We start from the raw sequence: 7491 nt of genomic DNA, 5'->3' as shown, positions 1-7491 counted from the left end.
GTCATTAGCCGATCATCGGTGGCCAAGCACTCAAGGAAAGAGAGAGAGAGAGATGGGGGTCCGATCTCGGAAATAAGACGTCGCAACCAGCGGCGCTGGTGGCCGAAAAAGAGAGGAAAAGGTTCCGACCGAAACAGAGCAAAACAGGATTCACCCTTTTCATAGATTTTTCGACGAGCTCAACGGTTGGCGAGGGTGCACCGTACTATAAAAAGGAGGGGAAGAAAGAGGAGAAAGAGGAGAAGGGCTTACCTCAAGCTTCAGTAGCGTCGTCGGCTCCAATTTTCGGTGAGCACGAGTATAGGAGGTCACGGTTTCAACGAAAGAAATCAAGGGGAAAGGAGAGAGAGACCGGTGATCATCGTGGGTTGTTTAGGAGGGGGAGAGGGGGGTCTTATAGAGTGGAGGGGAGGTCAAATCCCCCTCGGATTCGACTTCTCTTCCAGTGATTTAGGTGGAAGAAGACTCTCACTGGGAGTTTTCTTAGTTCCATTTTTTTTTTTTTGTATGGGCTTTGGGCTTTTGGGCTTGGTCCAGGGCCCAAATGGACCGGGTGTTACAATGTCAGTATTATTGGTTTTACCCTTTTGCTTGTAAATAGAGGCTCCAAGGCTTTGATTCTTGAATAGTGTTCTCTCTTGAAATTTCACCCCTTCTTGAGTGAAAATCCTGAGTCTGAGTCATGGACCTAATTACATAAAGGTGGAGCTCCCTTCTAATCTAATTAGAAAAAAGCTCTCATCTAGCATATAATTTAGTTTTTCCTTTTTTCCCTTTTTTTTTTTCCTTTTGTTTTTACAATGAGCCAAGGTGATTTTTAGTTATCTACTAATGAGTTTTAAGGTACCTTTTTACCCCTCTTCCATCTCATATAAATTCTTGATGTGTTCTTCATCTTTATATTTTAGTTTCGAAACATGAAGACTCTCCATCCCAGAAGTCGTGTCTAGCTGGATCCAAACTCCTGACCCAAAAATATAGGGTTCAGTTTGGATCCGGACCAACACTCCTATTCTCATTGGATTAGATAAATAGAATGGCCAACCCAGCTCAAACTCATCTCAATCAGTAAGTGGGTTGGGTTTGATCAAAATATTAGATCCAAAATTAAACAGGGTTGAGTCCTAGCTGCACCTAGTACAACATACTTGCATAACCAGCTAGACTCTATACAATTGCCTTTTCCGAAAAAGAAAATACAGACTTGTACTTCGTGCCCTCGCTATATGCGATACATGCGGTAAACTAGTTGAACAAAGAAGAAAACATATCCACGTCCTGGCCACCAATAACAGAATGAGAGAGGGTGGCTAACACATCTTCCTTCAGGTGTGCCCTTCATGGTGCACCTTTTTTTCTTTTTTTTTCCTCAGAAGTAGGATGGTAAAATCCCCCTCTAAAATGAAGATTAGATATGCCTTGTTTATGGTTCAGGCAAGGCCGGGCTTGGGCTAGACCTCGTCCAAAGGCCAACATACTTTTTATTGGCCTCGGCTCAGCCCAAGCCAAACTCTTTCTGAGACTTCGGATTTCTGACAGGACCTCGGCTTCATGATTATTTTTAATTTTTTTTAAAAATATCAAAAATATAAAAAAATATGAAAAAATATTTTTTTAAATACTAAATGTTGGTGCAAAAATCCGCCTGCATCAGAGAAGCTGGAGTCGAGGGAGTCGCGGTCACCGCTAGGACCTGCAAAAGAAGTCTAAACCGGAGGTGGGGTTGCTCCGGCAAGACTCTCCGACGCTCAAATCAGTTCTCTGCCTTAACAAGAATGGAGTGCTCGAACGAAAATTTTAGCAGAATTTCTAGGTAAAAATGAGAGCTTAGAGTATAACATATCTGGGGTCCCCTTTTATAGACGGGGGGAGCAGCGGATTGATAGCGACTGCTTATAATCGCCTCGTCGTGGGCCGTACGGGGTCAAGAGAAATTTATCATGAAGAGCAATGGGGTGGAGTCGTGGCTGTCACCATGGCTCGCCACGTGGAATCAGTTGCGGGGAGTGGAGCGGCGTCCGTTGTCGCGACTCGCCAGGGAGTGGTGGAACCGCACAGGATCTGCCGCAGGAAGTGGAGTAGAATCGTGGCCGTTACTGCGGCCTGCCAGGGAGTAATGGAGCCGCGTAGGATCCGCCACAGGGAGTGGAGCAGAATCGTGGCCGTTACTATGGCCTGCCAGGGGGTCCAGACTTGTCGGCTGAAGTTCGGTTGGAGTCTGATTTCCACGGAAGCTCGGATGGGGATCATTTGTCGAGGAACCTCAGTCGAGACCCTCAGCAGGAATTCAGGGCGGAAGTCCAGCTCCCGTGGGAGCCCGACAAACCCTACCTGTAGCTGGAATCGGAGGCGAAGTCCGGCTCCCGTAGGAGCTCGGACGAGGTCTTCCTGCAGTCGAAGTTGGGGATGAAGTCCGGCTCTCGTAGGAGTCCGGACGAAGTTTGCCTGCAGTTGGAGTTGGAGACAGAGTCTGGCTCCCGTGGAGTCCGGACGAAGTTTACCTGTAGTTGAAGTTGGAGACGGAGTCCGGCTCCCGTAGGAGTCCGGACGAAGTTTACCTGTAGTTGAAGTTGGAGACGAAGTTCGGCTCCCGTAGGAGTCCGGACGAAGCTTTCCTGTAGAATCCCCGAGGGGTCACTCCTGATACGAACTTCGGCTGGGGGAGTTTTACACCCAACACCAGTCCCCCTACTTTCGAGTTCGAGTTTCGATCGGAGGAAGTACAGAAAATTTTCACAACCGAAGTCGTTTCCTTGAATTCTGCACACGACCGCCCTCGAAAATCTTGGCATTTAATGTGCGCATGCCTTTTTCTCTTCTCTTATTTTTTTTTTTTGACGTTGTCCGGAGGTTACTGGTTGTTGTCACGTCGGCTCGCCTTTCAGTTATCCTTCTCCTTCAGCCTTAATGGCTCTATAATGCATATTTGATGAATAATATGAGAAGAAAATTTTCTGCTACCTCTTTTACTCATGTGTTGAGTTGTCGCTTGCCGAGCTTCTTTTCGGCCTTTGCGTCGTTCGGAGGTACCCGATTGCCATCGTATCGATCCATCTTTTTCATCCATGGCCATAGATTTGTCTGGGACTGCTCGGGTTTGGTGCCCCCCATCAGGGCTCGAGCTTGGAGGTCTAAGCTTCCATCACCCTGAGGAAGTCATCTTATCTCGGGCTTGCGTTGAAAGCTTCCTTGAAAGCTGGGGTTCTTGATAAGAACCCCAATCCTTGTCGAGACGGGGTTCTCTGTATCTTTGACGCTGTTTGTTTTCCATTCGTCGCTGACGTAGTCCATCACTTTCCTTTTTAACTCCTCTCCCCTTTTTCTTTTTCGAGTGGGATTTTTCCCTTCGCTCTTGGTGGGGCTGCGGGAGTCCGGCTCACGTAGGTGAAGTCGGGGTGAAGTCCGACTCCCGTGGGAGTCCGGACGGAGTCTACCTGCAATTGAAGTCATAGGCGAAATCCGACTCCCGTAGGAGTCCGGACGGAGCTTACCAGCGGTCGAAGTCGGGGACGAAGTCCGGCTCCCGTAGGAGTCCGGACGGAGTCTTCTTGCGATCAAAGTCGAGGACGAAGTCCGGACGGAGTCTTATGGCGAAGGGGCCGCTGGGAAAGTCCCCCTTTTTCTCATCTGGTCTTGAATGACCAAGCCTTAATTGATGTCGGGGCAAGGTTCTTCCCCTATTTCTGTCGTAACAGGTTTCAGCTCTGGTTAGGATGAAGTTCTTCTCCTGTCTCTAACGCAGCTGTAGGGGCACATATGGGCGTCGCTGGGCCCTTCCCCCCATCCGGTCTAGGTGTAACCGGGTTTTCGATTTTGCTCATGTTAGGATGAGGTTCTCCTCCTGTTCTTAACATGACTATGGGGGCACATATGGGCGTTGCAGGGCCTCTCCCCCCATCCGATCTAAAGAGAACTGGGCCTTCGACTTTGCTCAAGTTAGGGCGAGGTTCTCCTCCTGTCCCTAACAGGGCTGTGGGGGCGTATATGGGCGTTGCAGGGCCTCTCCCCCCATCCGGTCTAAAGAGAACCGAGCCTTCGACTTTGCTCAAGTTAGGGCAAGGTTCTCCTTCTGTCCCTAACAGGGCTGTGGGGCGCATATGGGCGTTGCAGGGCCTCTCCCCCCACCCGGTCTAAAGAGAATCGGGCCTTCGATTTTGCTCAAGTTAGGGCTAGGTTCTCCTCCTGTCCCTAACAGGGCTGTGGGGACGCATATGGGCGTTGCAGGACCTCTCCCCCCGTCCGGTCTAAAGAGAACCGGGCCTTCGACTTTGTCGAGACGAAGTTCCCCTCCCGCTTCCGACACAGTTTGTTTTGACTGTCCTGTCGATATAAGCTAGTGCCAAGAGGGGAGACATGTAGATATGCAACTTTTATTTAAAATAAAGTTATCGGTAATACAGTCGTAAGTTTTTCGAGCTCCATGGTCGTGGGAGGTCTGCTCCTCCAAGCTCCTTGAGGTAATAAGTTTCGGGTCAGACTACTTCTTTGACCTCATACGGGCCTTTCCAGTTTGGGACAAGCTTTCCTCGATCCTGAGGTTGCGAGACAGCGGCTCGTCGAAGCACTAGATCTCCTGCTCTAAAGGCTTTATTCTTAACCCGGGAATTGTAATAGCGGGCGACTTTCTGTCTGTAGGCTGTCATCCGAACCTGAGCTACCTCCCGCATTTCTTCCAGCAAGTTGAGGTTGGCTTTAAGACCTTACGAATTATGATGTTCGTTGAATGCCACGACTCGCGCCAACGAAAGTTTAAGCTCAATTGGGATGACGGCCTCCATTCCGAAGGCTAAAGCAAAGGGGGTCTCCCCCGTGGGCAGTCTTTGGATAGTTCGATACGCCCACAGCACATGATAAAGTTCGTCTGCCCAAGTTTCCTTCGCCTTTTCAAGCCTTGTCTTGATCCCCTGCAGCAGGGTTCTGTTGGTCACTTTAGCTTCGCCGTTCGCCTGAGGATGGGCTACTGATGTGAAGTTATGGGAGATGTTTAGATCTTCACAAAATTCGACGAATCTTGCTCCCGCGAATTACCGCCCATTATCAGTGATTAGGATCCTTGGCAGACCGAACATGCATACGATTGACTTCCAGATGAAATCTTGCACTTTAGCTTCTGTGATTTTTGCCAGTGGTTCAGCTTCGACCCACTTGGTGAAGTAGTCAATCGCTACCAGGAGGAACTTCCTCTGCCCCGATGCCACGGGAAAGGGTCCAAGGATGTCCATCCCCCATTGCGCACAAGGCCATGGGGCACTCAAGGGTGTAAGCTCGGTGGCGGGTTGTCTCTGGATGTTGGCATATCTCTGACATCGACCACACTTTCTGACATATTCAATCGAGTCATGATGGATCATCAGCCAATAATATCCTTGACGGAGCAACTTGTGGGATAAAGATCTAGCCCCCAGATGGCTTCCGCAGATTTCTTCATGTACCTCCCATAAGGTGTGTCAGCTTCCGAAGGTCGGAGATATTTTAAAAGGGCAAAGAGTATGATCTCTTGTACAACTTGCCCTAATAAAGGATGTATCGAGAGGCTTGATTTCTGAGCTTCCGAGCTTCTTTTGCATCCTGGGGGAGAACCCCATCTCTGAGATAGGTTATCAGTGGGTCGATCCAGCTGGGCTCGTGGTCAATTTCCATCACGGGCTGCGATTCTTTCGTACTTGGGCACTTTAGAACTTCAAAAAGAACACCCTTGGGCAATTCGATCGGAGCCAGTGTTGCCAGCTTGGAGAGAAGGTCGGCCCTGATATTTTCCAACCTCGAAATCTACCTGATGTTGAAGCTGCTGAAGGTAGGGACGAGCTCCTTTACCTTTTCAAGATATTTAGTCATGCTGTCCTCCCGTGCTTCATAGTTTTCATTGACTTGTCCCACTACTAGTTGAGAGTCGCTGTGGACCTGGAGCCGATCTATTCCCAGCTCTTTGGCGATCCTCAGTCCTGCGATCAGAGCTTCATATTCTGCTCCATTGTTTGTTGCGGAGAACTCGAAGCACAGAGCGTACTCTACGACGACTCCCTCTGGACTGATCAAGATCAGGGCCGTGCCTGCGCCTGACATGTTGGAAGACCTATCCACGTAGAGGGCTCAAAAGCAACCAGAGGGATCTGCTTCTTCTTTGGGGGAGTTCGGTCGGGACTCCAGGCCGTCAATTTCACCTTGTTCAGGTTCGGCCTCCTCTGGGATAGTACACTCCACTATGAAATCTGCCAATATCTGGGCCTTCACTGCTGGCCTGGGTCGATAATTGATGTCGAATTCTGTGAGCTCGATCGTCCATTTTGCCATCCTCCCGGAGGCATCCGTCCGGTGTAGAATCACCTTGATCGGTTGGTCGGTGAGCAGCGTTACAGTGTGCCCTTGAAAGTAGGGTCGGAGCCTCCGGGCTGCAATCAACAGGGCGTAAGTCAGTTTTTCTAATTTAGTATATCTGGTCTCGGCGTCTCTCAACGCGCGACTGACGTAGTAGATCGACCGTTGGACTTTTGCTTCTTCTTTGACAAGGACTGCCGCGAGAGCCATAGGAGAGATCGCCAGGTATAAAAACAGTTCCTCTCCAGGCTCTGGCTTTGCCAACAGCGGAGGTGAGCCGAGGTAGCTCCTTAGTTCTTCGAATGCCTGTTGGCACTCAGGGGTCCAACAGAAGTTCTTCGGCTGCTTGAGGGTTTGGAAGAAGGGTAAGCACCATTCGGCCGACCTTGCGACGAAGCGATTCAGGGCTGCTACCCTCCCTGTAAGGCGCTGAACCTCTTTTATCGACTTTGGGGCGGCCATCTCCTGGATGGCGCGAATTTTTTTGGATTGGCTTCAATTTCGTGCCCCGATACCATGAAGCCCAGAAACTTTTCTGAGGTCACTCCGAAAACACATTTAGTCGGGTTCAGCTTCATTTTATATTTTCGGAGGGCGTCGAAGGTCTCCTCGAGGTCGGCGACGTGGTTCATGGAAGATTTCCTTTTTACAAGCATGTCGTCTACGTAGACCTCCATGTTGCGGCCGATCTGCTCCTTGAAGATTTTGTTCACCAATTGCTGGTAGGTTGCACCTGCATTTTTGAGGCCGAAAGGCATGACCCTGTAACAGTAGAGGCCACGGTTAGTAATGAAAGCAGTCTTTTCTTCATCTTTCGGCACCATCCTGATTTGATTATAGCCAGAGAATGCATCCATAAAGGTGAGGAGCTCATGGTCCGAGGTCGCGTCCACCAGTTGATCAATTCTGGACAGAGGATAGCTGTCCTTTGGGCAGGTTTTATTCAGCTTTTTGAAGTCTATGCACATCCTCCACTTGCCATTTGCTTTTTTGACTAGGACAACATTGGAAATCCAGTTAGGATAATTGACTTTCCTAATGAATCCGGCCTTAAGAAGTTTGTCCACTTCCTCGGCTATCGCTTTCTGCCTCTCTGGTGCATGACCTCGGATTTTCTCTTTCGTCGGTCGATGCTTGGGATCGACGGCCAGGCGGTGCTCCATGACTTCCGTGTCA

The sequence above is a fragment of the Elaeis guineensis genome, chromosome 10 (assembly GCF_000442705.2).
Source record: "Elaeis guineensis isolate ETL-2024a chromosome 10, EG11, whole genome shotgun sequence".
Lineage (NCBI taxonomy): Eukaryota > Viridiplantae > Streptophyta > Magnoliopsida > Arecales > Arecaceae > Elaeis > Elaeis guineensis.
Note: the sequence above shows the minus strand (reverse complement) of the source record.